Below are 26,429 nucleotides of genomic sequence, written 5' to 3'. Positions count from 1 at the left end.
GGCCTTCTCCTCCTGCGCCACCCTCCTCCTGTTCCATCACGTGTGCTGCTGCTGGGTTAGCATTACCGGTCCCTTTTCCTGGAACCTCTTATATGTATTACATTTATGACTGCATGCCGACAAAAAGCATGTTACCTGTGCAAAGAAAACAGACATTTCCCGCATTTAAAAGACAGTTTTCCCTTTGAAACTTTAAAATCGATTTTCTCAAAAACTATAAGCTCTTTTTGCTAAATTTTTTTTTCCTCTTGTACCCACTCCCAAGGTGCACATACCCTGTAAATTTGGGGTATGTAGCATGTAAGGAGGCTTTACAAACCACAAAAGTTCGGGTCCCCATTGACTTCCATTATGTTCGGAGTTCGGGTCGAACACCCGAACATCGCGGCCATGTTCGGCCTGTTCGGCCCGAACCCGAACATCTAGATGTTCGCCCAACACTACCTGCCACGCGGGAGGCCCGGGTTCGATTCCCGGCCAATGCAAATGCTAGGATTTTGGCACACCTCCACACTTTGCACTTCTCAAGCTTAAGACATCTCTGCAGGCCAGAAGCCATTTAAGGACATTTGCAAGAGTCACCGTGGCACTTGGCCACAGTGCTGGCTGACAGTCGAGAAGAGGGACACTAGTACCCAGCAAACATGACTCTAATGGCCCATACTTACGAGTGACATTTGTCGCCGCAACACGCGGCGCGCGCGTGTTGCGGCGACAGGTCACCCGTGAGTATGGGCCGGCGCACGCGCGCGCACCCCGGACTGTCGCCCGTCGCTCATGTCGCCATGCGATTGAAACTTTCAATCGCATGGCGACAGTCGCCGCTGCCCCCCCGCCGCAACTGTCGCTAGTCCGCATGAGTACGCGGACTAGCGACAGCAACCTCCATGTAGGTACATGGAGCTTCCGGCGGGGGGAGGAGGAACGTCAGCGACAGCTTCCGCCTTGCCGCTGGTCCCTCTTCCGCGTGTGTACGCGGAGGGACCTGGCGAGAAGCTGTCGCCGGCCTGTCGCCCACACGCTCACGTGTGCTGGCGACAGGCCACATTTCTCGCCCGTGAGTATGGGCCTTAAGACACACAAGTTAAAGCAGCCTTGGGACACTTGCGTGCCCAAAGGCCTTGCATGTCTTCTAGCAGTGCCAGTGACGTGCAGCATCTCTCCCTCTCCAGTACTCACCTATTAGGCTTCTTTTTAACTGTCTAGAAAAGCCTCGGAAATGCCAAGTCAGCAGCATCTGCTCATCTGGTGTTGTTTTACAACTTTTTGCCTTGTTGTCTTTGCACTCTACTCAGGGCCTTGCTCAAATTTGGAGCGTTCTCTCTAGGCCCTCATTCATTCTACTTTTGTCCTGAGTTTTCTCACAGTAGATGTTGAGATGTTGTGTCAGCTTACCTACAACTTGCTTTCCCAGCACCTAGCAATTAAGAAAACATACTAAAAGTACAGAAAAAAAAGTAGTAACAAACTTAAGTCAAATGAAAGCAACCACTTTTTTTGCTTGCCGGGACTGAAAGGCTTTTTGGTTTGTAACTTTTGTTGGGAAGTACCTCATCTAAAAACAAGTTAAGGGAAAGAGCAACTTCCTTTTTTTCAATCCTCTCAGCTAAATCTCAGGCCGTGTGCAGAGTGCCCTCCTCATACTGCTATGTGAGCACCTTTGGAGTGCAAAGCCTAATGCACACCATACCAATGCCTGTCAGATAGATGGGTCGAACAGATGATTTCCGGCAGGTCCGATCTGATTTCCGATCGTTTTTCTGATTGATTTGCATAGTAGTGATCGGAAATCCGAACGGAAATCCGATCGTGTCTGTCGGAAAGGATCTATCGTCCCATCTATCTGATGGGGAATTGCATGGTGTGCACCAGGCATACGAGAATGAGTATCTTTCAGGTGGTTGTTCCTTGTCAAGTGATTGATTGTAAGTCTCTCCTTGACAAAAGGACTGGAGTAAAGCCAATGGAAATCTGGGAAAAGCAGATAAGAAAAGTAGTATAGGAAAGATGAGTAAGATTGTAAGAAGGAGTGTTTTTCTCTTTCTTGGGGTGGTGAAGCACTTTTGCTGAAAAGTTGTTAAAAGAGGTTGTGTGAGTAAAAGTGAAGGGGAAAGCTGAGATGACATTTTCGTTTGTTAGCAAAGGGAGTGGGGAGTGGCATGTGAAAGAGGAAGTGATGGCCTGGTGATGGTTTGTAATCGTTTTGGAGGAGCTCTGCCTAGTAGAAAGTAAAAGGAGAAGCTTTGATCGCCCAACGTGGGGCTCGAACCCACGACCCTGAGATTAAGAGTCTCATGCTCTACCGACTGAGCTAGCCGGGCTTGCTTGCTTGAGCTGAAATGTCAAAAATTGCAAAATGGCGCCAGCCTCACCTTTGCCATCCGCACAGAAGAAGGCAATCTTGTATGGCCTGATTTGGCTGGCCACGTTTTTCAGCACCGAGCAACAGGGCAAGGCATTGGTGGTTCAGTGGTAGAATTCTCGCCTGCCATGCTGGAGGCCCGGGTTCGATTCCCGGCCAATGCAAATGCTAGGATTTTGGCACACCTCCACACTTTGCACTTCTCAAGCTTAAGACATCTCTGCAGGCCAGAAGCCATTTAAGGACATTTGCAAGAGTCACCGTGGCACTTGGCCACAGTGCTGGCTGACAGTCGAGAAGAGGGACACTAGTACCCAGCAAACATGAATCTAAGACACACAAGTTAAAGCAGCCTTGGGACACTTGCGTTCCCAAAGGCCTTGCATGTCTTCTAGCAGTGCCAGTGACGTGCAGCATCTCTCCCTCTCCAGTACTCACCTATTAGGCTTCTTTTTAACTGTCTAGAAAAGCCTCGGAAATGCCAAGTCAGCAGCATCTGCTCATCTGGTGTTGTTTTACAACTTTTTGCCTTGTTGTCTTTGCACTCTACTCAGGGCCTTGCTCAAATTTGGAGCGTTCTCTCTAGGCCCTCATTCATTCTACTTTTGTCCTGAGTTTTCTCACAGTAGATGTTGAGATGTTGTGTCAGCTTACCTACAACTTGCTTTCCCAGCACCTAGCAATTAAGAAAACATACTAAAAGTACAGAAAAAAAAGTAGTAACAAACTTAAGTCAAATGAAAGCAACCACTTTTTTTGCTTGCCGGGACTGAAAGGCTTTTTGGTTTGTAACTTTTGTTGGGAAGTACCTCATCTAAAAACAAGTTAAGGGAAAGAGCAACTTCCTTTTTTTCAATCCTCTCAGCTAAATCTCAGGCCGTGTGCAGAGTGCCCTCCTCATACTGCTATGTGAGCACCTTTGGAGTGCAAAGCCTAATACACACCATACCAATGCCTGTCAGATAGATGGGTCGAACAGATGATTTCCGGCAGGTCCGATCTGATTTCCGATCGTTTTTCTGATTGATTTGCATAGTAGTGATCGGAAATCCGATCGTGTCTGTCGGAAAGGATCTATCGTCCCATCTATCTGATGGGGAATTGCATGGTGTGCACCAGGCATACGAGAATGAGTATCTTTCAGGTGGTTGTTCCTTGTCAAGTGATTGATTGTAAGTCTCTCCTTGACAAAAGGACTGGAGTAAAGCCAATGGAAATCTGGGAAAAGCAGATAAGAAAAGTAGTATAGGAAAGATGAGTAAGATTGTAAGAAGGAGTGTTTTTCTCTTTCTTGGGGTGGTGAAGCACTTTTGCTGAAAAGTTGTTAAAAGAGGTTGTGTGAGTAAAAGTGAAGGGGAAAGCTGAGATGACATTTTCGTTTGTTAGCAAAGGGAGTTGGGAGTGGCATGTGAAAGAGGAAGTGATGGCCTGGTGATGGTTTGTAATCGTTTTGGAGGAGCTCTGCCTAGTAGAAAGTAAAAGGAGAAGCTTTGATCGCCCAACGTGGGGCTCGAACCCACGACCCTGAGATTAAGAGTCTCATGCTCTACCGACTGAGCTAGCCGGGCTTGCTTGCTTGCTTGCTTGCTTGAGCTGAAATGTCAAAAATTGCAAAATGGCGCCAGCCTCACCTTTGCCATCCGCACAGAAGAAGGCAATCTTGTATGGCCTGATTTGGCTGGCCACGTTTTTCAGCACCGAGCAACAGGGCAAGGCATTGGTGGTTCAGTGGTAGAATTCTCGCCTGCCACGCGGGAGGCCCGGGTTCGATTCCCGGCCAATGCAAATGCTAGGATTTTGGCACACCTCCACACTTTGCACTTCTCAAGCTTAAGACATCTCTGCAGGCCAGAAGCCATTTAAGGACATTTGCAAGAGTCACCGTGGCACTTGGCCACAGTGCTGGCTGACAGTCGAGAAGAGGGACACTAGTACCCAGCAAACATGACTCTAATGGCCCATACTCACGAGTGACATTTGTCGCCGCAACACGCGGCGCGCGCGTGATGCGGCGACAGGTCGCCCGTGAGTATGGGCCGCCGCACGCGCGCGCACCCCGAACTGTCGCCCGTCGCTCATGTCGCCATGCGATTGAAACTTTCAATTGCATGGCGACAGTCGCCGCTGCCCCCCCGCCGCAACTGTCGCTAGTCCGCATGAGTACGCGGACTAGCGACAGCAACCTCCATGTAGGTACATGGAGCTTCCGGCGGGGGGAGGAGGAACGTCAGCGACAGCTTCCGCCTTGCCGCTGGTCCCTCTTCCGCGTGTGTACGCGGAGGGACCTGGCGAGAAGCTGTCGCCGGCCTGTCGCCCACACGCTCACGTGTGCTGGCGACAGGCCACATTTCTCGCCCGTGAGTATGGGCCTTAAGACACACAAGTTAAAGCAGCCTTGGGACACTTGCGTGCCCAAAGGCCTTGCATGTCTTCTAGCAGTGCCAGTGACGTGCAGCATCTCTCCCTCTCCAGTACTCACCTATTAGGCTTCTTTTTAACTGTCTAGAAAAGCCTCGGAAATGCCAAGTCAGCAGCATCTGCTCATCTGGTGTTGTTTTACAACTTTTTGCCTTGTTGTCTTTGCACTCTACTCAGGGCCTTGCTCAAATTTGGAGCGTTCTCTCTAGGCCCTCATTCATTCTACTTTTGTCCTGAGTTTTCTCACAGTAGATGTTGAGATGTTGTGTCAGCTTACCTACAACTTGCTTTCCCAGCACCTAGCAATTAAGAAAACATACTAAAAGTACAGAAAAAAAAGTAGTAACAAACTTAAGTCAAATGAAAGCAACCACTTTTTTTGCTTGCCGGGACTGAAAGGCTTTTTGGTTTGTAACTTTTGTTGGGAAGTACCTCATCTAAAAACAAGTTAAGGGAAAGAGCAACTTCCTTTTTTTCAATCCTCTCAGCTAAATCTCAGGCCGTGTGCAGAGTGCCCTCCTCATACTGCTATGTGAGCACCTTTGGAGTGCAAAGCCTAATACACACCATACCAATGCCTGTCAGATAGATGGGTCGAACAGATGATTTCCGGCAGGTCCGATCTGATTTCCGATCGTTTTTCTGATTGATTTGCATAGTAGTGATCGGAAATCCGAACGGAAATCCGATCGTGTCTGTCGGAAAGGATCTATCGGCCCATCTATCTGATGGGGAATTGCATGGTGTGCACCAGGCATACGAGAATGAGTATCTTTCAGGTGGTTGTTCCTTGTCAAGTGATTGATTGTAAGTCTCTCCTTGACAAAAGGACTGGAGTAAAGCCAATGGAAATCTGGGAAAAGCAGATAAGAAAAGTAGTATAGGAAAGATGAGTAAGATTGTAAGAAGGAGTGTTTTTCTCTTTCTTGGGGTGGTGAAGCACTTTTGCTGAAAAGTTGTTAAAAGAGGTTGTGTGAGTAAAAGTGAAGGGGAAAGCTGAGATGACATTTTCGTTTGTTAGCAAAGGGAGTGGGGAGTGGCATGTGAAAGAGGAAGTGATGGCCTGGTGATGGTTTGTAATCGTTTTGGAGGAGCTCTGCCTAGTAGAAAGTAAAAGGAGAAGCTTTGATCACCCAACGTGGGGCTCGAACCCACGACCCTGAGATTAAGAGTCTCATGCTCTACAGACTGAGCTAGCCGGGCTTGCTTGCTTGAGCTGAAATGTCAAAAATTGCAAAATGGCGCCAGCCTCACCTTTGCCATCCGCACAGAAGAAGGCAATCTTGTATGGCCTGATTTGGCTGGCCAAGTTTTTCAGCACCGAGCAACAGGGCAAGGCATTGGTGGTTCAGTGGTAGAATTCTCGCCTGCCACGTGGGAGGCCCGGGTTCGATTCCCGGCCAATGCAAATGCTAGGATTTTGGCACACCTCCACACTTTGCACTTCTCAAGCTTAAGACATCTCTGCAGGCCAGAAGCCATTTAAGGACATTTGCAAGAGTCACCGTGGCACTTGGCCACAGTGCTGGCTGACAGTCGAGAAGAGGGACACTAGTACCCAGCAAACATGACTCTAAGACACACAAGTTAAAGCAGCCTTGGGACACTTGCGTGCCCAAAGGCCTTGCATGTCTTCTAGCAGTGCCAGTGACGTGCAGCATCTCTCCCTCTCCAGTACTCACCTATTAGGCTTCTTTTTAACTGTCTAGAAAAGCCTCGGAAATGCCAAGTCAGCAGCATCTGCTCATCTGGTGTTGTTTTACAACTTTTTGCCTTGTTGTCTTTGCACTCTACTCAGGGCCTTGCTCAAATTTGGAGCGTTCTCTCTAGGCCCTCATTCATTCTACTTTTGTCCTGAGTTTTCTCACAGTAGATGTTGAGATGTTGTGTCAGCTTACCTACAACTTGCTTTCCCAGCACCTAGCAATTAAGAAAACATACTAAAAGTACAGAAAAAAAAGTAGTAACAAACTTAAGTCAAATGAAAGCAACCACTTTTTTTGCTTGCCGGGACTGAAAGGCTTTTTGGTTTGTAACTTTTGTTGGGAAGTACCTCATCTAAAAACAAGTTAAGGGAAAGAGCAACTTCCTTTTTTTCAATCCTCTCAGCTAAATCTCAGGCCGTGTGCAGAGTGCCCTCCTCATACTGCTATGTGAGCACCTTTGGAGTGCAAAGCCTAATACACACCATACCAATGCCTGTCAGATAGATGGGTCGAACAGATGATTTCCGGCAGGTCCGATCTGATTTCCGATCGTTTTTCTGATCGATTTGCATAGTAGTGATCGGAAATCCGAACGGAAATCCGATCGTGTCTGTCGGAAAGGATCTATCGGCCCATCTATCTGATGGGGAATTGCATGGTGTGCACCAGGCATACGAGAATGAGTATCTTTCAGGTGGTTGTTCCTTGTCAAGTGATTGATTGTAAGTCTCTCCTTGACAAAAGGACTGGAGTAAAGCCAACGGAAATCTGGGAAAAACAGATAAGAAAAGTAGTATAGGAAAGATGAGTAAGATTGTAAGAAGGAGTGTTTTTCTCTTTCTTGGGGTGGTGAAGCACTTTTGCTGAAAAGTTGTTAAAAGAGGTTGTGTGAGTAAAAGTGAAGGGGAAAGCTGAGATGACATTTTCGTTTGTTAGCAAAGGGAGTGGGGAGTGGCATGTGAAAGAGGAAGTGATGGCCTGGTGATGGTTTGTAATCGTTTTGGAGGAGCTCTGCCTAGTAGAAAGTAAAAGGCGAAGCTTTGATCGCCCAACGTGGGGCTCGAACCCACGACCCTGAGATTAAGAGTCTCATGCTCTACCGACTGAGCTAGCCGGGCTTGCTTGCTTGAGCTGAAATGTCAAAAATTGCAAAATGGCGCCAGCCTCACCTTTGCCATCCGCACAGAAGAAGGCAATCTTGTATGGCCTGATTTGGCTGGCCACGTTTTTCAGCACCAAGTAACAGGGCAAGGCATTGGTGGTTCAGTGGTAGAATTCTCGCCTGCCACGCGGGAGGCCCGGGTTCGATTCCCGGCCAATGCAAATGCTAGGATTTTGGCACACCTCCACACTTTGCACTTCTCAAGCTTAAGACATCTCTGCAGGCCAGAAGCCATTTAAGGACATTTGCAAGAGTCACCGTGGCACTTGGCCACAGTGCTGGCTGACAGTCGAGAAGAGGGACCCTAGTACCCAGCAAACATGACTCTAAGACACACAAGTTAAAGCAGCCTTGGGACACTTGCGTGCCCAAAGGCCTTGCATGTCTTCTAGCAGTGCCAGTGACGTGCAGCATCTCTCCCTCTCCAGTACTCACCTATTAGGCTTCTTTTTAACTGTCTAGAAAAGCCTCGGAAATGCCAAGTCAGCAGCATCTGCTCATCTGGTGTTGTTTTACAACTTTTTGCCTTGTTGTCTTTGCACTCTACTCAGGGCCTTGCTCAAATTTGGAGCGTTCTCTCTAGGCCCTCATTCATTCTACTTTTGTCCTGAGTTTTCTCACAGTAGATGTTGAGATGTTGTGTCAGCTTACCTACAACTTGCTTTCCCAGCACCTAGCAATTAAGAAAACATACTAAAAGTACAGAAAAAAAAGTAGTAACAAACTTAAGTCAAATGAAAGCAACCACTTTTTTTGCTTGCCGGGACTGAAAGGCTTTTTGGTTTGTAACTTTTGTTGGGAAGTACCTCATCTAAAAACAAGTTAAGGGAAAGAGCAACTTCCTTTTTTTCAATCCTCTCAGCTAAATCTCTGGCCGTGTGCAGAGTGCCCTCCTCATACTGCTATGTGAGCAACTTTGGAGTGCAAAGCCTAATACACACCATACCAATGCCTGTCAGATAGATGGGTCGAACAGATGATTTCCGGCAGGTCCGATCTGATTTCCGATCGTTTTTCTGATTGATTTGCATAGTAGTGATCGGAAATCCGAACGGAAATCCGATCGTGTCTGTCGGAAAGGATCTATCGGCCCATCTATCTGATGGGGAATTGCATGGTGTGCACCAGGCATACGAGAATGAGTATCTTTCAGGTGGTTGTTCCTTGTCAAGTGATTGATTGTAAGTCTCTCCTTGACAAAAGGACTGGAGTAAAGCCAACGGAAATCTGGGAAAAGCAGATAAGAAAAGTAGTATAGGAAAGATGAGTAAGATTGTAAGAAGGAGTGTTTTTCTCTTTCTTGGGGTGGTGAAGCACTTTTGCTGAAAAGTTGTTAAAAGAGGTTGTGTGAGTAAAAGTGAAGGGGAAAGCTGAGATGACATTTTTGTTTGTTAGCAAAGGGAGTGGGGAGTGGCATGTGAAAGAGGAAGTGATGGCCTGGTGATGGTTTGTAATCGTTTTGGAGGAGCTCTGCCTAGTAGAAAGTAAAAGGAGAAGCTTTGATCGCCCAACGTGGGGCTCGAACCCACGACCCTGAGATTAAGAGTCTCATGCTCTACCGACTGAGCTAGCCGGGCTTGCTTGCTTGAGCTGAAATGTCAAAAATTGCAAAATGGCGCCAGCCTCACCTTTGCCATCCGCACAGAAGAAGGCAATCTTGTATGGCCTGATTTGGCTGGCCACGTTTTTCAGCACCGAGCAACAGGGCAAGGCATTGGTGGTTCAGTGGTAGAATTCTCGCCTGCCACGCGGGAGGCCCGGGTTCGATTCCCGGCCAATGCAAATGCTAGGCTTTTGGCACACCTCCACACTTTGCACTTCTCAAGCTTAAGACATCTCTGCAGGCCAGAAGCCATTTAAGGACATTTGCAAGAGTCACCGTGGCACTTGGCCACAGTGCTGGCTGACAGTCGAGAAGAGGGACACTAGTACCCAGCAAACATGACTCTAAGACACACAAGTTAAAGCAGCCTTGGGACACTTGCGTGCCCAAAGGCCTTGCATGTCTTCTAGCAGTGCCAGTGACGTGCAGCATCTCTCCCTCTCCAGTACTCACCTATTAGGCTTCTTTTTAACTGTCTAGAAAAGCCTCGGAAATGCCAAGTCAGCAGCATCTGCTCATCTGGTGTTGTTTTACAACTTTTTGCCTTGTTGTCTTTGCACTCTACTCAGGGCCTTGCTCAAATTTGGAGCGTTCTCTCTAGGCCCTCATTCATTCTACTTTTGTCCTGAGATTTCTCACAGTAGATGTTGAGATGTTGTGTCAGCTTACCTACAACTTGCTTTCCCAGCACCTAGCAATTAAGAAAACATACTAAAAGTACAGAAAAAAAAGTAGTAACAAACTTAAGTCAAATGAAAGCAACCACTTTTTTTGCTTGCCGGGACTGAAAGGCTTTTTGGTTTGTAACTTTTGTTGGGAAGTACCTCATCTAAAAACAAGTTAAGGGAAAGAGCAACTTCCTTTTTTTCAATCCTCTCAGCTAAATCTCAGGCCGTGTGCAGAGTGCCCTCCTCATACTGCTATGTGAGCACCTTTGGAGTGCAAAGCCTAATACACACCATACCAATGCCTGTCAGATAGATGGGTCGAACAGATGATTTCCGGCAGGTCCGATCTGATTTCCGATCGTTTTTCTGATCGATTTGCATAGTAGTGATCGGAAATCCGAACGGAAATCCAATCGTGTCTGTCGGAAAGGATCTATCGGCCCATCTATCTGATGGGGAATTGCATGGTGTGCACCAGGCATACGAGAATGAGTATCTTTCAGGTGGTTGTTCCTTGTCAAGTGATTGATTGTAAGTCTCTCCTTGACAAAAGGACTGGAGTAAAGCCAACGGAAATCTGGGAAAAACAGATAAGAAAAGTAGTATAGGAAAGATGAGTAAGATTGTAAGAAGGAGTGTTTTTCTCTTTCTTGGGGTGGTGAAGCACTTTTGCTGAAAAGTTGTTAAAAGAGGTTGTGTGAGTAAAAGTGAAGGGGAAAGCTGAGATGACATTTTCGTTTGTTAGCAAAGGGAGTGGGGAGTGGCATGTGAAAGAGGAAGTGATGGCCTGGTGATGGTTTGTAATCGTTTTGGAGGAGCTCTGCCTAGTAGAAAGTAAAAGGAGAAGCTTTGATCGCCCAACGTGGGGCTCGAACCCACGACCCTGAGATTAAGAGTCTCATGCTCTACCGACTGAGCTAGCCGGGCTTGCTTGCTTGAGCTGAAATGTCAAAAATTGCAAAATGGCGCCAGCCTCACCTTTGCCATCCGCACAGAAGAAGGCAATCTTGTATGGCCTGATTTGGCTGGCCACGTTTTTCAGCACCAAGTAACAGGGCAAGGCATTGGTGGTTCAGTGGTAGAATTCTCGCCTGCCACGCGGGAGGCCCGGGTTCGATTCCCGGCCAATGCAAATGCTAGGATTTTGGCACACCTCCACACTTTGCACTTCTCAAGCTTAAGACATCTCTGCAGGCCAGAAGCCATTTAAGGACATTTGCAAGAGTCACCGTGGCACTTGGCCACAGTGCTGGCTGACAGTCGAGAAGAGGGACCCTAGTACCCAGCAAACATGACTCTAAGACACACAAGTTAAAGCAGCCTTGGGACACTTGCGTGCCCAAAGGCCTTGCATGTCTTCTAGCAGTGCCAGTGACGTGCAGCATCTCTCCCTCTCCAGTACTCACCTATTAGGCTTCTTTTTAACTGTCTAGAAAAGCCTCGGAAATGCCAAGTCAGCAGCATCTGCTCATCTGGTGTTGTTTTACAACTTTTTGCCTTGTTGTCTTTGCACTCTACTCAGGGCCTTGCTCAAATTTGGAGCGTTCTCTCTAGGCCCTCATTCATTCTACTTTTGTCCTGAGTTTTCTCACAGTAGATGTTGAGATGTTGTGTCAGCTTACCTACAACTTGCTTTCCCAGCACCTAGCAATTAAGAAAACATACTAAAAGTACAGAAAAAAAAGTAGTAACAAACTTAAGTCAAATGAAAGCAACCACTTTTTTTGCTTGCCGGGACTGAAAGGCTTTTTGGTTTGTAACTTTTGTTGGGAAGTACCTCATCTAAAAACAAGTTAAGGGAAAGAGCAACTTCCTTTTTTTCAATCCTCTCAGCTAAATCTCTGGCCGTGTGCAGAGTGCCCTCCTCATACTGCTATGTGAGCAACTTTGGAGTGCAAAGCCTAATACACACCATACCAATGCCTGTCAGATAGATGGGTCGAACAGATGATTTCCGGCAGGTCCGATCTGATTTCCGATCGTTTTTCTGATTGATTTGCATAGTAGTGATCGGAAATCCGAACGGAAATCCGATCGTGTCTGTCGGAAAGGATCTATCGGCCCATCTATCTGATGGGGAATTGCATGGTGTGCACCAGGCATACGAGAATGAGTATCTTTCAGGTGGTTGTTCCTTGTCAAGTGATTGATTGTAAGTCTCTCCTTGACAAAAGGACTGGAGTAAAGCCAACGGAAATCTGGGAAAAGCAGATAAGAAAAGTAGTATAGGAAAGATGAGTAAGATTGTAAGAAGGAGTGTTTTTCTCTTTCTTGGGGTGGTGAAGCACTTTTGCTGAAAAGTTGTTAAAAGAGGTTGTGTGAGTAAAAGTGAAGGGGAAAGCTGAGATGACATTTTTGTTTGTTAGCAAAGGGAGTGGGGAGTGGCATGTGAAAGAGGAAGTGATGGCCTGGTGATGGTTTGTAATCGTTTTGGAGGAGCTCTGCCTAGTAGAAAGTAAAAGGAGAAGCTTTGATCGCCCAACGTGGGGCTCGAACCCACGACCCTGAGATTAAGAGTCTCATGCTCTACCGACTGAGCTAGCCGGGCTTGCTTGCTTGAGCTGAAATGTCAAAAATTGCAAAATGGCGCCAGCCTCACCTTTGCCATCCGCACAGAAGAAGGCAATCTTGTATGGCCTGATTTGGCTGGCCACGTTTTTCAGCACCGAGCAACAGGGCAAGGCATTGGTGGTTCAGTGGTAGAATTCTCGCCTGCCACGCGGGAGGCCCGGGTTCGATTCCCGGCCAATGCAAATGCTAGGATTTTGGCACACCTCCACACTTTGCACTTCTCAAGCTTAAGACATCTCTGCAGGCCAGAAGCCATTTAAGGACATTTGCAAGAGTCACCGTGGCACTTGGCCACAGTGCTGGCTGACAGTCGAGAAGAGGGACACTAGTACCCAGCAAACATGACTCTAAGACACACAAGTTAAAGCAGCCTTGGGACACTTGCGTGCCCAAAGGCCTTGCATGTCTTCTAGCAGTGCCAGTGACGTGCAGCATCTCTCCCTCTCCAGTACTCACCTATTAGGCTTCTTTTTAACTGTCTAGAAAAGCCTCGGAAATGCCAAGTCAGCAGCATCTGCTCATCTGGTGTTGTTTTACAACTTTTTGCCTTGTTGTCTTTGCACTCTACTCAGGGCCTTGCTCAAATTTGGAGCGTTCTCTCTAGGCCCTCATTCATTCTACTTTTGTCCTGAGATTTCTCACAGTAGATGTTGAGATGTTGTGTCAGCTTACCTACAACTTGCTTTCCCAGCACCTAGCAATTAAGAAAACATACTAAAAGTACAGAAAAAAAAGTAGTAACAAACTTAAGTCAAATGAAAGCAACCACTTTTTTTGCTTGCCGGGACTGAAAGGCTTTTTGGTTTGTAACTTTTGTTGGGAAGTACCTCATCTAAAAACAAGTTAAGGGAAAGAGCAACTTCCTTTTTTTCAATCCTCTCAGCTAAATCTCAGGCCGTGTGCAGAGTGCCCTCCTCATACTGCTATGTGAGCACCTTTGGAGTGCAAAGCCTAATACACACCATACCAATGCCTGTCAGATAGATGGGTCGAACAGATGATTTCCGGCAGGTCCGATCTGATTTCCGATCGTTTTTCTGATCGATTTGCATAGTAGTGATCGGAAATCCGAACGGAAATCCGATCGTGTCTGTCGGAAAGGATCTATCGGCCCATCTATCTGATGGGGAATTGCATGGTGTGCACCAGGCATACGAGAATGAGTATCTTTCAGGTGGTTGTTCCTTGTCAAGTGATTGATTGTAAGTCTCTCCTTGACAAAAGGACTGGAGTAAAGCCAACGGAAATCTGGGAAAAGCAGATAAGAAAAGTAGTATAGGAAAGATGAGTAAGATTGTAAGAAGGAGTGTTTTTCTCTTTCTTGGGGTGGTGAAGCACTTTTGCTGAAAAGTTGTTAAAAGAGGTTGTGTGAGTAAAAGTGAAGGGGAAAGCTGAGATGACATTTTCGTTTGTTAGCAAAGGGAGTGGGGAGTGGCATGTGAAAGAGGAAGTGATGGCCTGGTGATGGTTTGTAATCGTTTTGGAGGAGCTCTGCCTAGTAGAAAGTAAAAGGAGAAGCTTTGATCACCCAACGTGGGGCTCGAACCCACGACCCTGAGATTAAGAGTCTCATGCTCTACCGACTGAGCTAGCCGGGCTTGCTTGCTTGAGCTGAAATGTCAAAAATTGCAAAATGGCGCCAGCCTCACCTTTGCCATCCGCACAGAAGAAGGCAATCTTGTATGGCCTGATTTGGCTGGCCACGTTTTTCAGCACCAAGCAACAAGGCAAGGCATTGGTGGTTCAGTGGTAGAATTCTCGCCTGCCACGCGGGAGGCCCGGGTTCGATTCCCGGCCAATGCAAATGCTAGGCTTTTGGCACACCTCCACACTTTGCACTTCTCAAGCTTAAGACATCTCTGCAGGCCAGAAGCCATTTAAGGACATTTGCAAGAGTCACCGTGGCACTTGGCCACAGTGCTGGCTGACAGTCGAGAAGAGGGACACTAGTACCCAGCAAACATGACTCTAAGACACACAAGTTAAAGCAGCCTTGGGACACTTGCGTGCCCAAAGGCCTTGCATGTCTTCTAGCAGTGCCAGTGACGTGCAGCATCTCTCCCTCTCCAGTACTCACCTATTAGGCTTCTTTTTAACTGTCTAGAAAAGCCTCGGAAATGCCAAGTCAGCAGCATCTGCTCATCTGGTGTTGTTTTACAACTTTTTGCCTTGTTGTCTTTGCACTCTACTCAGGGCCTTGCTCAAATTTGGAGCGTTCTCTCTAGGCCCTCATTCATTCTACTTTTGTCCTGAGTTTTCTCACAGTAGATGTTGAGATGTTGTGTCAGCTTACCTACAACTTGCTTTCCCAGCACCTAGCAATTAAGAAAACATACTAAAAGTACAGAAAAAAAAGTAGTAACAAACTTAAGTCAAATGAAAGCAACCACTTTTTTTGCTTGCCGGGACTGAAAGGCTTTTTGGTTTGTAACTTTTGTTGGGAAGTACCTCATCTAAAAACAAGTTAAGGGAAAGAGCAACTTCCTTTTTTTCAATCCTCTCAGCTAAATCTCAGGCCGTGTGCAGAGTGCCCTCCTCATACTGCTATGTGAGCACCTTTGGAGTGCAAAGCCTAATACACACCATACCAATGCCTGTCAGATAGATGGGTCGAACAGATGATTTCCGGCAGGTCCGATCTGATTTCCGATCGTTTTTCTGATTGATTTGCATAGTAGTGATCGGAAATCCGAACGGAAATCCGATCGTGTCTGTCGGAAAGGATCTATCGGCCCATCTATCTGATGGGGAATTGCATGGTGTGCACCAGGCATACGAGAATGAGTATCTTTCAGGTGGTTGTTCCTTGTCAAGTGATTGATTGTAAGTCTCTCCTTGACAAAAGGACTGGAGTAAAGCCAACGGAAATCTGGGAAAAGCAGATAAGAAAAGTAGTATAGGAAAGATGAGTAAGATTGTAAGAAGGAGTGTTTTTCTCTTTCTTGGGGTGGTGAAGCACTTTTGCTGAAAAGTTGTTAAAAGAGGTTGTGTGAGTAAAAGTGAAGGGGAAAGCTGAGATGACATTTTCGTTTGTTAGCAAAGGGAGTGGGGAGTGGCATGTGAAAGAGGAAGTGATGGCCTGGTGATGGTTTGTAATCGTTTTGGAGGAGCTCTGCCTAGTAGAAAGTAAAAGGAGAAGCTTTGATCGCCCAACATGGGGCTCGAACCCACGACCCTGAGATTAAGAGTCTCATGCTCTACCGACTGAGCTAGCCGGGATTGCTTGCTTGAGCTGAAATGTCAAAAATTGCAAAATGGCGCCAGCCTCACCTTTGCCATCCGCACAGAAGAAGGCAATCTTGTATGGCCTGATTTGGCTGGCCACGTTTTTCAGCACCGAGCAACAGGGCAAGGCATTGGTGGTTCAGTGGTAGAATTCTCGCCTGCCACGCGGGAGGCCCGGGTTCGATTCCCGGCCAATGCAAATGCTAGGATTTTGGCACACCTCCACACTTTGCACTTCTCAAGCTTAAGACATCTCTGCAGGCCAGAAGCCATTTAAGGACATTTGCAAGAGTCACCGTGGCACTTGGCCACAGTGCTGGCTGACAGTCGAGAAGAGGGACACTAGTACCCAGCAAACATGACTCTAAGACACACAAGTTAAAGCAGCCTTGGGACACTTGCGTGCCCAAAGGCCTTGCATGTCTTCTAGCAGTGCCAGTGACGTGCAGCATCTCTCCCTCTCCAGTACTCACCTATTAGGCTTCTTTTTAACTGTCTAGAAAAGCCTCGGAAATGCCAAGTCAGCAGCATCTGCTCATCTGGTGTTGTTTTACAACTTTTTGCCTTGTTGTCTTTGCACTCTACTCAGGGCCTTGCTCAAATTTGGAGCGTTCTCTCTAGGCCCTCATTCATTCTACTTTTGTCCTGAGTTTTCTCACAGTAGATGTTGAGATGTTGTGTCAGCTTACCTACAACTTGCTTTCCCAGCACCTAGCAATTAAGAAAACATACTAAAAGTACAGAAAAAAAAGTAGTAACAAACTTAAGTCAAATGAAAGCAACCACTTTTTTTGCTTGCCGGGACTGAAAGGCTTTTTGGTTTGTAACTTTTGTTGGGAAGTACCTCATCTAAAAACAAGTTAAGGGAAAGAGCAACTTCCTTTTTTTCAGTCCTCTCAGCTAAATCTCAGGCCGTGTGCAGAGTGCCCTCCTCATACTGCTGTGTGAGCACCTTTGGAGTGCAAAGCCTAATACACACCATACCAATGCCTGTCAGATAGATGGGTCGAACAGATTATTTCCGGCAGGTCCGATCTGATTTCCGATCGTTTTTCTGATTGATTTGCATAGTAGTGATCGGAAATCCGAACGGAAATCCGATCGTGTCTGTCGGAAAGGATCTATCGTCCCATCTATCTGATTGGGAATTGCATGGTGTGCACCAGGCATACGAGAATGAGTATCTTTCAGGTGGTTGTTCCTTGTCAAGTGATTGATTGTAAGTCTCTCCTTGACAAAAGGACTGGAGTAAAGCCAACGGAAATCTGGGAAAAGCAGATAAGAAAAGTAGTATAGGAAAGATGAGTAAGATTGTAAGAAGGAGTGTTTTTCTCTTTCTTGGGGTGGTGAAGCACTTTTGCTGAAAAGTTGTTAAAAGAGGTTGTGTGAGTAAAAGTGAAGGGGAAAGCTGAGATGACATTTTCGTTTGTTAGCAAAGGGAGTGGGGAGTGGCATGTGAAAGAGGAAGTGATGGCCTGGTGATGGTTTGTAATCGTTTTGGAGGAGCTCTGCCTAGTAGAAAGTAAAAGGAGAAGCTTTGATCGCCCAACGTGGGGCTCGAACCCACGACCCTGAGATTAAGAGTCTCATGCTCTACCGACTGAGCTAGCCGGGCTTGCTTGCTTGAGCTGAAATGTCAAAAATTGCAAAATGGCGCCAGCCTCACCTTTGCCATCCGCACAGAAGAAGGCAATCTTGTATGGCCTGATTTGGCTGGCCACGTTTTTCAGCACCGAGCAACAGGGCAAGGCATTGGTGGTTCAGTGGTAGAATTCTCGCCTGCCACGCGGGAGGCCCGGGTTCGATTCCCGGCCAATGCTAGGATTTTGGCACACCTCCACACTTTGCACTTCTCAAGCTTAAGACATCTCTGCAGGCCAGAAGCCATTTAAGGACATTTGCAAGAGTCACCGTGGCACTTGGCCACAGTGCTGGCTGACAGTCGAGAAGAGGGACACTAGTACCCAGCAAACATGACTCTAAGACACACAAGTTAAAGCAGCCTTGGGACACTTGCGTGCCCAAAGGCCTTGCATGTCTTCTAGCAGTGCCAGTGACGTGCAGCATCTCTCCCTCTCCAGTACTCACCTATTAGGCTTCTTTTTAACTGTCTAGAAAAGCCTCGAAAATGCCAAGTCAGCAGCATCTGCTCATCTGGTGTTGTTTTACAACTTTTTGCCTTGTTGTCTTTGCACTCTACTCAGGGCCTTGCTCAAATTTGGAGCGTTCTCTCTAGGCCCTCATTCATTCTACTTTTGTCCTGAGTTTTCTCACAGTAGATGTTGAGATGTTGTGTCAGCTTACCTACAACTTGCTTTCCCAGCACCTAGCAATTAAGAAAACATACTAAAAGTACAGAAAAAAAAGTAGTAACAAACTTAAGTCAAATGAAAGCAACCACTTTTTTTGCTTGCCGGGACTGAAAGGCTTTTTGGTTTGTAACTTTTGTTGGGAAGTACCTCATCTAAAAACAAGTTAAGGGAAAGAGCAACTTCCTTTTTTTCAATCCTCTCAGCTAAATCTCAGGCCGTGTGCAGAGTGCCCTCCTCATACTGCTATGTGAGCACCTTTGGAGTGCAAAGCCTAATACACACCATACCAATGCCTGTCAGATAGATGGGTCGAACAGATGATTTCCGGCAGGTCCGATCTGATTTCCGATCGTTTTTCTGATCGATTTGCATAGTAGTGATCGGAAATCCGAACGGAAATCCGATCGTGTCTGTCGGAAAGGATCTATCGTCCCATCTATCTGATGGGGAATTGCATGGTGTGCACCAGGCATACGAGAATGAGTATCTTTCAGGTGGTTGTTCCTTGTCAAGTGATTGATTGTAAGTCTCTCCTTGACAAAAGGACTGGAGTAAAGCCAACGGAAATCTGGGAAAAGCAGATAAGAAAAGTAGTATAGGAAAGATGAGTAAGATTGTAAGAAGGAGTGTTTTTCTCTTTCTTGGGGTGGTGAAGCACTTTTGCTGAAAAGTTGTTAAAAGAGGTTGTGTGAGTAAAAGTGAAGGGGAAAGCTGAGATGACATTTTCGTTTGTTAGCAAAGGGAGTGGGGAGTGGCATGTGAAAGAGGAAGTGATGGCCTGGTGATGGTTTGTAATCGTTTTGGAGGAGCTCTGCCTAGTAGAAAGTAAAAGGAGAAGCTTTGATCGCCCAACATGGGGCTCGAACCCACGACCCTGAGATTAAGAGTCTCATGCTCTACCGACTGAGCTAGCCGGGATTGCTTGCTTGAGCTGAAATGTCAAAAATTGCAAAATGGCGCCAGCCTCACCTTTGCCATCCGCACAGAAGAAGGCAATCTTGTATGGCCTGATTTGGCTGGCCACTTTTTCAGCACCGAGCAACAGGGCAAGGCATTGGTGGTTCAGTGGTAGAATTCTCGCCTGCCACGCGGGAGGCCCGGGTTCGATTCCCGGCCAATGCAAATGCTAGGATTTTGGCACACCTCCACACTTTGCACTTCTCAAGCTTAAGACATCTCTGCAGGCCAGAAGCCATTTAAGGACATTTGCAAGAGTCACCGTGGCACTTGGCCACAGTGCTGGCTGACAGTCGAGAAGAGGGACACTAGTACCCAGCAAACATGACTCTAAGATACACAAGTTAAAGCAGCCTTGGGACACTTGCGTGCCCAAAGGCCTTGCATGTCTTCTAGCAGTGCCAGTGACGTGCAGCATCTCTCCCTCTCCAGTACTCACCTATTAGGCTTCTTTTTAACTGTCTAGAAAAGCCTCGGAAATGCCAAGTCAGCAGCATCTGCTCATCTGGTGTTGTTTTACAACTTTTTGCCTTGTTGTCTTTGCACTCTACTCAGGGCCTTGCTCAAATTTGGAGCGTTCTCTCTAGGCCCTCATTCATTCTACTTTTGTCCTGAGTTTTCTCACAGTAGATGTTGAGATGTTGTGTCAGCCAGGGCCGGATTTGTACTTTCCAGCGCCCTAGGCCAGCTGTCACCAACCGCCCCCCCCATTCTGTCCAACTCTGACTAGTGATCACTGGTTTACATGGGCTCCTGTCTGTTTTGCTGCTTTGCCCCCCCCCCCCCGTTCAAAGAAGCAGTGCATGCTCTGTCCACTCCATGTAATTTTGCACTCCAGCCTGGATGCACAGCAGCCGATAGTGTTCTGGGCTTGCATAATTCAGAAATGATGCTCCTATATGAGCAGCACTTGTCAAGTACACATACCCATAACACTCCAAGCCTCGGCTGCTGTGCACATGCATACAGGAGTGCGTACTAACAAGAAGCCCGAAAGGACAGAGTATGCACTGCTTCTTTGTCCTCTGTGCGACTTGCTTCAGTCAGAGCCACAAACAGGTGATGGTGCAGCGCAAAGGAGAGAAACCCATCCAAAACAGAACAGGTAAGTAGAAGGATCCAGCACTACACACGTTGGCATAGATATAGTGTAATGCTAGGTACACACGATGCAATTCTGACAGATTTACTGTCAGATCGATTATTTCCAATGTCTGATCTGATTTCCGATCAATTTTTCAATCGATTTTCCGTTCATTTCTATGAAAAAAATCATTCAGAAAATCTATCGGATAGCAGATCGGACATGTTGGAAATAGTCGATCTGACAGTAAATCAGTCAGAAAATTGCATCATGTGTATCTAGCATAAGCTCAGGTGTACTTTACACAGTGACAATTTAGCACTTGGGGCAAGTTAAGACAGATCTTAATCAGTCAGCAGGAAGTTTTTACGTTTTGTAATAGAATGATAATATTTATTGGCTAACCAAAAGAAAATAGTGAGCCTTTTGGCTAATGAGCCATCTTCAGACTTTGTTCCTGTATACCAGATGTAAGATGTTGGGGAACCCAGATATATATACAGTCAGCAGGAGATGCATACATTGTTTTGTAAATATAAATAAATGTAATACAGTTGTCATTCTGTTTCAAAACATCCTGCTTTCACTGATGGCTAAAACAGAACAATGCTTTGCTGCTTCTAAAACATGTCAGGAAAGAGTTAAACTGTAGCAAAGAGAATGTTGTTGTCAGGAAAGAAAACAAACCATAAATCTTACAGGTCTCAGGTCTTTAACAGCTCTGACCAAGTAATAAAACATCAGTCTGGGGGAGAAGAGAGCTGATAATTCCTGTCCGTGAATGCGTGCTGCATAAAGAAACTAATCTGAACTCAAAAGTTCTACTACTTGAGCCCATATATTTTTCTTCTCACAGCAGCTTGTATGTCCCCACTCATTATACTAAGGACAAGATCCTCAGATGACAACACATGCTGACTGTCATCACACACACTCTGCAGTGAGAGAGATGCAGGGATCTCTGGAATTCAGGCAGAATAGAGCAAAGCAGAAGTGATTTACTTTGACATGTGACCTCTTATCTCTCCAAGTCCAGCGCCCTGCTGAATTTTATCGCCCTAGGCCTTGACCTTTGTGGCCTTTCCAGAAATCCGGCCCTGGTGTCAGCTTACCTACAACTTGCTTTCCCAGCACCTAGCAATTAAGAAAACATACTAAAAGTACAGAAAAAAAAGTAGTAACAAACTTAAGTCAAATGAAAGCAACCACTTTTTTTGCTTGCCGGGACTGAAAGGCTTTTTGGTTTGTAACTTTTGTTGGGAAGTACCTCATCTAAAAACAAGTTAAGGGAAAGATCAACTTCCTTTTTTCAGTCCTCTCAGCTAAATCTCAGGCCGTGTGCAGAGTGCCCTCCTCATACTGCTATGTGAGCACCTTTGGAGTGCAAAGCCTAATACACACCATACCAATGCCTGTCAGATAGATGGGTCGAACAGATGATTTCCGGCAGGTCCGATCTGATTTCCGATCGTTTTTCTGATTGATTTGCATAGTAGTGATCGGAAATCCGAACGGAAATCCGATCGTGTCTGTCGGAAAGGATCTATCGGCCCATCTATCTGATGGGGAATTGCATGGTGTGCACCAGGCATACGAGAATGAGTATCTTTCAGGTGGTTGTTCCTTGTCAAGTGATTGATTGTAAGTCTCTCCTTGACAAAAGGACTGGAGTAAAGCCAACGGAAATCTGGGAAAAGCAGATAAGAAAAGTAGTATAGGAAAGATGAGTAAGATTGTAAGAAGGAGTGTTTTTCTCTTTCTTGGGGTGGTGAAGCACTTTTGCTGAAAAGTTGTTAAAAGAGGTTGTGTGAGTAAAAGTGAAGGGGAAAGCTGAGATGACATTTTCGTTTGTTAGCAAAGGGAGTGGGGAGTGGCATGTGAAAGAGGAAGTGATGGCCTGGTGATGGTTTGTAATCGTTTTGGAGGAACTCTGCCTAGTAGAAAGTAAAAGGAGAAGCTTTGATCGCCCAACGTGGGGCTCGAACCCACGACCCTGAGATTAAGAGTCTCATGCTCTACCGACTGAGCTAGCCGGGCTTGCTTGCTTGAGCTGAAATGTCAAAAATTGCAAAATGGCGCCAGCCTCACCTTTGCCATCCGCACAGAAGAAGGCAATCTTGTATGGCCTGATTTGGCTGGCCACGTTTTTCAGCACCGAGCAACAGGGCAAGGCATTGGTGGTTCAGTGGTAGAATTCTCGCCTGCCACGCGGGAGGCCCGGGTTCGATTCCCGGCCAATGCAAATGCTAGGATTTTGGCACACCTCCACACTTTGCACTTCTCAAGCTTAAGACATCTCTGCAGGCCAGAAGCCATTTAAGGACATTTGCAAGAGTCACCGTGGCACTTGGCCACAGTGCTGGCTGACAGTCGAGAAGAGGGACACTAGTACCCAGCAAACATGACTCTAAGACACACAAGTTAAAGCAGCCTTGGGACACTTGCGTGCCCAAAGGCCTTGCATGTCTTCTAGCAGTGCCAGTGACGTGCAGCATCTCTCCCTCTCCAGTACTCACCTATTAGGCTTCTTTTTAACTGTCTAGAAAAGCCTCGGAAATGCCAAGTCAGCAGCATCTGCTCATCTGGTGTTGTTTTACAACTTTTTGCCTTGTTGTCTTTGCACTCTACTCAGGGCCTTGCTCAAATTTGGAGCGTTCTCTCTAGGCCCTCATTCATTCTACTTTTGTCCTGAGTTTTCTCACAGTAGATGTTGAGATGTTGTGTCAGCTTACCTACAACTTGCTTTCCCAGCACCTAGCAATTAAGAAAACATACTAAAAGTACAGAAAAAAAAGTAGTAACAAACTTAAGTCAAATGAAAGCAACCACTTTTTTTGCTTGCCGGGACTGAAAGGCTTTTTGGTTTGTAACTTTTGTTGGGAAGTACCTCATCTAAAAACAAGTTAAGGGAAAGAGCAACTTCCTTTTTTTCAATCCTCTCAGCTAAATCTCAGGCCGTGTGCAGAGTGCCCTCCTCATACTGCTATGTGAGCACCTTTGGAGTGCAAAGCCTAATACACACCATACCAATGCCTGTCAGATAGATGGGTCGAACAGATGATTTCCGGCAGGTCCGATCTGATTTCCGATCGTTTTTCTGATTGATTTGCATAGTAGTGATCGGAAATCCGAACGGAAATCCGATCGTGTCTGTCGGAAAGGATCTATCGGCCCATCTATCTGATGGGGAATTGCATGGTGTGCACCAGGCATACGAGAATCAGTATCTTTCAGGTGGTTGTTCCTTGTCAAGTGATTGATTGTAAGTCTCTCCTTGACAAAAGGACTGGAGTAAAGCCAACGGAAATCTGGGAAAAGCAGATAAAAAAAAGTAGTATAGGAAAGATGAGTAAGATTGTAAGAAGGAGTGTTTTTCTTTCTTGGGGTGGTGAAGCACTTTTGCTGAAAAGTTGTTAAAAGAGGTTGTGTGAGTAAAAGTGAAGGGGAAAGCTGAGATGACATTTTCGTTTGTTAGCAAAGGGAGTGGGGAGTGGCATGTGAAAGAGGAAGTGATGGCCTGGTGATGGTTTGTAATCGTTTTGGAGGAGCTCTGCCTAGTAGAAAGTAAAAGGAGAAGCTTTGATCGCCCAACGTGGGGCTCGATCCCACAACCCTGAGATTAAGAGTCTCATGCTCTACCGACTGAGCTAGCCGGGCTTGCTTGCTTGCTTGAGCTGAAATGTCAAAAATTGCAAAATGGCGCCAGCCTCACCTTTGCCATCCGCACAGAAGAAGGCAATCTTGTATGGCCTGATTTGGCTGGCCACGTTTTTCAGCACCGAGCAACAGGGCAAGGCATTGGTGGTTCAGTGGTAGAATTCTTGCCTGCCACGCGGGAGGCCCGGGTTCGATTCCCGGCCAATGCAAATGCTAGGATTTTGGCACACCTCCACACTTTGCACTTCTCAAGCCTAAGACATCTCTGCAGGCCAGAAGCCATTTAAGGACATTTGCAAGAGTCACCGTGGCACTTGGCCACAGTGCTGGCTGACAGTCGAGAAGAGGGACACTAGTACCCAGCAAACATGACTCTAAGACACACAAGTTAAAGCAGCCTTGGGACACTTGCGTGCCCAAAGGTCTTGCATGTCTTCTAGCAGTGCCAGTGACGTGCAGCATCTCTCCCTCTCCAGTACTCACCTATTAGGCTTCTTTTTAACTGTCTAGAAAAGCCTCGGAAATGCCAAGTCAGCAGCATCTGCTCATCTGGTGTTGTTTTACAACTTTTTGCCTTGTTGTCTTTGCACTCTACTCAGGGCCTTGCTCAAATTTGGAGCGTTCTCTCTAGGCCCTCATTCATTCTACTTTTGTCCTGAGTTTTCTCACAGTAGATGTTGAGATGTTGTGTCAGCTTACCTACAACTTGCTTTCCCAGCACCTAGCAATTAAGAAAACATACTAAAAGTACAGAAAAAAAAGTAGTAACAAACTTAAGTCAAATGAAAGCAACCACTTTTTTTGCTTGCCGGGACTGAAAGGCTTTTTGGTTTGTAACTTTTGTTGGGAAGTACCTCATCTAAAAACAAGTTAAGGGAAAGAGCAACTTCCTTTTTTTCAATCCTCTCAGCTAAATCTCAGGCCGTGTGCAGAGTGCCCTCCTCATACTGCTATGTGAGCACCTTTGGAGTGCAAAGCCTAATACACACCATACCAATGCCTGTCAGATAGATGGGTCGAACAGATTATTTCCGGCAGGTCCGATCTGATTTCCGATCGTTTTTCTGATGGATTTGCATAGTAGTGATCGGAAATCCGAACGGAAATCCGATCGTGTCTGTCGGAAAGGATCTATCGGCCCATCTATCTGATGGGGAATTGCATGGTGTGCACCAGGCATACGAGAATGAGTATCTTTCAGGTGGTTGTTCCTTGTCAAGTGATTGATTGTAAGTCTCTCCTTGACAAAAGGACTGGAGTAAAGCCAACGGAAATCTGGGAAAAGCAGATAAGAAAAGTAGTATAGGAAAGATGAGTAAGATTGTAAGAAGGAGTGTTTTTCTCTTTCTTGGGGTGGTGAAGCACTTTTGCTGAAAAGTTGTTAAAAGAGGTTGTGTGAGTAAAAGTGAAGGGGAAAGCTGAGATGACATTTTCGTTTGTTAGCAAAGGGAGTGGGGAGTGGCATGTGAAAGAGGAAGTGATGGCCTGGTGATGGTTTGTAATCGTTTTGGAGGAGCTCTGCCTAGTAGAAATTAAATGGAGAAGCTTTGATCGCCCAACGTGGGGCTCGAACCCACGACCCTGAGATTAAGAGTCTCATGCTCTACCGACTGAGCTAGCCGGGCTTGCTTGCTTGAGCTGAAATGTCAAAAATTGCAAAATGGCGCCAGCCTCACCTTTGCCATCCGCACAGAAGAAGGCAATCTTGTATGGCCTGATTTGGCTGGCCACGTTTTTCAGCACCGAGCAACAGGGCAAGGCATTGGTGGTTCGGTGGTAGAATTCTCGCCTGCCACGCGGGAGGCCCGGGTTCGATTCCTGGCCAATGCAAATGCTAGGATTTTGGCACACCTCCACACTTTGCACTTCTCAAGCTTAAGACATCTCTGCAGGCCAGAAGCCATTTAAGGACATTTGCAAGAGTCACCGTGGCACTTGGCCACAGTGCTGGCTGACAGTCGAGAAGAGGGACACTAGTACCCAGCAAACATGACTCTAAGACACACAAGTTAAAGCAGCCTTGGGACACTTGCGTGCCCAAAGGCCTTGCATGTCTTCTAGCAGTGCCAGTGACGTGCAGCATCTCTCCCTCTCCAGTACTCACCTATTAGGCTTCTTTTTAACTGTCTAGAAAAGCCTCGGAAATGCCAAGTCAGCAGCATCTGCTCATCTGGTGTTGTTTTACAACTTTTTGCCTTGTTGTCTTTGCACTCTACTCAGGGCCTTGCTCAAATTTGGAACGTTCTCTCTAGGCCCTCATTCATTCTACTTTTGTCCTGAGTTTTCTCACAGTAGATGTTGAGATGTTGTGTCAGCTTACCTACAACTTGCTTTCCCAGCACCTAGCAATTAAGAAAACATACTAAAAGTACAGAAAAAAAAGTAGTAACAAACTTAAGTCAAATGAAAGCAACCACTTTTTTTGCTTGCCGGGACTGAAAGGCTTTTTGGTTTGTAACTTTTGTTGGGAAGTACCTCATCTAAAAACAAGTTAAGGGAAAGAGCAACTTCCTTTTTTTCAGTCCTCTCAGCTAAATCTCAGGCCGTGTGCAGAGTGCCCTCCTCATACTGCTGTGTGAGCACCTTTGGAGTGCAAAGCCTAATACACACCATACCAATGCCTGTCAGATAGATGGGTCGAACAGATTATTTCCGGCAGGTCCGATCTGATTTCCGATCGTTTTTCTGATTGATTTGCATAGTA

At 46.4% G+C, this 26,429-nt stretch overlaps 21 non-coding genes across 21 annotated transcripts; 12 read left to right on the top strand and 9 right to left on the bottom strand.

Moving 5' to 3' along the window:
* Positions 1-2,248: 2,248 nt before the first annotated feature.
* TRNAK-CUU (transfer RNA lysine (anticodon CUU)) lies at positions 2,249-2,321 on the bottom strand. Its single transcript has one exon. It is a non-coding gene; the product is annotated as a tRNA-Lys (tRNA).
* A 1,536-nt stretch (positions 2,322-3,857) lies between these two features.
* TRNAK-CUU (transfer RNA lysine (anticodon CUU)) lies at positions 3,858-3,930 on the bottom strand. The gene has a single exon. It is a non-coding gene; the product is annotated as a tRNA-Lys (tRNA).
* Positions 3,931-4,076: 146 nt separating this feature from the next.
* On the top strand, positions 4,077-4,147 carry TRNAG-GCC (transfer RNA glycine (anticodon GCC)). Its single transcript has one exon. It is a non-coding gene; the product is annotated as a tRNA-Gly (tRNA).
* Positions 4,148-6,117: 1,970 nt separating this feature from the next.
* Positions 6,118-6,188, top strand: TRNAG-GCC (transfer RNA glycine (anticodon GCC)). Its single transcript has one exon. It is a non-coding gene; the product is annotated as a tRNA-Gly (tRNA).
* Positions 6,189-7,531: 1,343 nt separating this feature from the next.
* TRNAK-CUU (transfer RNA lysine (anticodon CUU)) lies at positions 7,532-7,604 on the bottom strand. Its single transcript has one exon. It is a non-coding gene; the product is annotated as a tRNA-Lys (tRNA).
* A 134-nt stretch (positions 7,605-7,738) lies between these two features.
* On the top strand, positions 7,739-7,809 carry TRNAG-GCC (transfer RNA glycine (anticodon GCC)). The gene has a single exon. It is a non-coding gene; the product is annotated as a tRNA-Gly (tRNA).
* Positions 7,810-9,152: 1,343 nt separating this feature from the next.
* TRNAK-CUU (transfer RNA lysine (anticodon CUU)) lies at positions 9,153-9,225 on the bottom strand. The gene has a single exon. It is a non-coding gene; the product is annotated as a tRNA-Lys (tRNA).
* A 134-nt stretch (positions 9,226-9,359) lies between these two features.
* TRNAG-GCC (transfer RNA glycine (anticodon GCC)) lies at positions 9,360-9,430 on the top strand. Its single transcript has one exon. It is a non-coding gene; the product is annotated as a tRNA-Gly (tRNA).
* Positions 9,431-10,773: 1,343 nt separating this feature from the next.
* Positions 10,774-10,846, bottom strand: TRNAK-CUU (transfer RNA lysine (anticodon CUU)). Its single transcript has one exon. It is a non-coding gene; the product is annotated as a tRNA-Lys (tRNA).
* A 134-nt stretch (positions 10,847-10,980) lies between these two features.
* TRNAG-GCC (transfer RNA glycine (anticodon GCC)) lies at positions 10,981-11,051 on the top strand. The gene has a single exon. It is a non-coding gene; the product is annotated as a tRNA-Gly (tRNA).
* A 1,343-nt stretch (positions 11,052-12,394) lies between these two features.
* On the bottom strand, positions 12,395-12,467 carry TRNAK-CUU (transfer RNA lysine (anticodon CUU)). The gene has a single exon. It is a non-coding gene; the product is annotated as a tRNA-Lys (tRNA).
* A 134-nt stretch (positions 12,468-12,601) lies between these two features.
* On the top strand, positions 12,602-12,672 carry TRNAG-GCC (transfer RNA glycine (anticodon GCC)). Its single transcript has one exon. It is a non-coding gene; the product is annotated as a tRNA-Gly (tRNA).
* A 1,550-nt stretch (positions 12,673-14,222) lies between these two features.
* TRNAG-GCC (transfer RNA glycine (anticodon GCC)) lies at positions 14,223-14,293 on the top strand. The gene has a single exon. It is a non-coding gene; the product is annotated as a tRNA-Gly (tRNA).
* Positions 14,294-15,843: 1,550 nt separating this feature from the next.
* Positions 15,844-15,914, top strand: TRNAG-GCC (transfer RNA glycine (anticodon GCC)). Its single transcript has one exon. It is a non-coding gene; the product is annotated as a tRNA-Gly (tRNA).
* Positions 15,915-17,257: 1,343 nt separating this feature from the next.
* TRNAK-CUU (transfer RNA lysine (anticodon CUU)) lies at positions 17,258-17,330 on the bottom strand. Its single transcript has one exon. It is a non-coding gene; the product is annotated as a tRNA-Lys (tRNA).
* A 134-nt stretch (positions 17,331-17,464) lies between these two features.
* On the top strand, positions 17,465-17,535 carry TRNAG-GCC (transfer RNA glycine (anticodon GCC)). Its single transcript has one exon. It is a non-coding gene; the product is annotated as a tRNA-Gly (tRNA).
* Positions 17,536-19,078: 1,543 nt separating this feature from the next.
* On the top strand, positions 19,079-19,149 carry TRNAG-GCC (transfer RNA glycine (anticodon GCC)). Its single transcript has one exon. It is a non-coding gene; the product is annotated as a tRNA-Gly (tRNA).
* A 2,883-nt stretch (positions 19,150-22,032) lies between these two features.
* Positions 22,033-22,105, bottom strand: TRNAK-CUU (transfer RNA lysine (anticodon CUU)). Its single transcript has one exon. It is a non-coding gene; the product is annotated as a tRNA-Lys (tRNA).
* A 134-nt stretch (positions 22,106-22,239) lies between these two features.
* On the top strand, positions 22,240-22,310 carry TRNAG-GCC (transfer RNA glycine (anticodon GCC)). The gene has a single exon. It is a non-coding gene; the product is annotated as a tRNA-Gly (tRNA).
* Positions 22,311-23,863: 1,553 nt separating this feature from the next.
* TRNAG-GCC (transfer RNA glycine (anticodon GCC)) lies at positions 23,864-23,934 on the top strand. Its single transcript has one exon. It is a non-coding gene; the product is annotated as a tRNA-Gly (tRNA).
* A 1,343-nt stretch (positions 23,935-25,277) lies between these two features.
* TRNAK-CUU (transfer RNA lysine (anticodon CUU)) lies at positions 25,278-25,350 on the bottom strand. Its single transcript has one exon. It is a non-coding gene; the product is annotated as a tRNA-Lys (tRNA).
* Positions 25,351-26,429: the final 1,079 nt, after the last annotated feature.

Source organism: Hyperolius riggenbachi, chromosome 4 (genome assembly GCF_040937935.1).
Source record: "Hyperolius riggenbachi isolate aHypRig1 chromosome 4, aHypRig1.pri, whole genome shotgun sequence".
NCBI classification, from domain to species: Eukaryota; Metazoa; Chordata; class Amphibia; order Anura; family Hyperoliidae; genus Hyperolius; species Hyperolius riggenbachi.
Note: the sequence above shows the minus strand (reverse complement) of the source record. Positions and strands in the feature narration are given on the sequence as shown.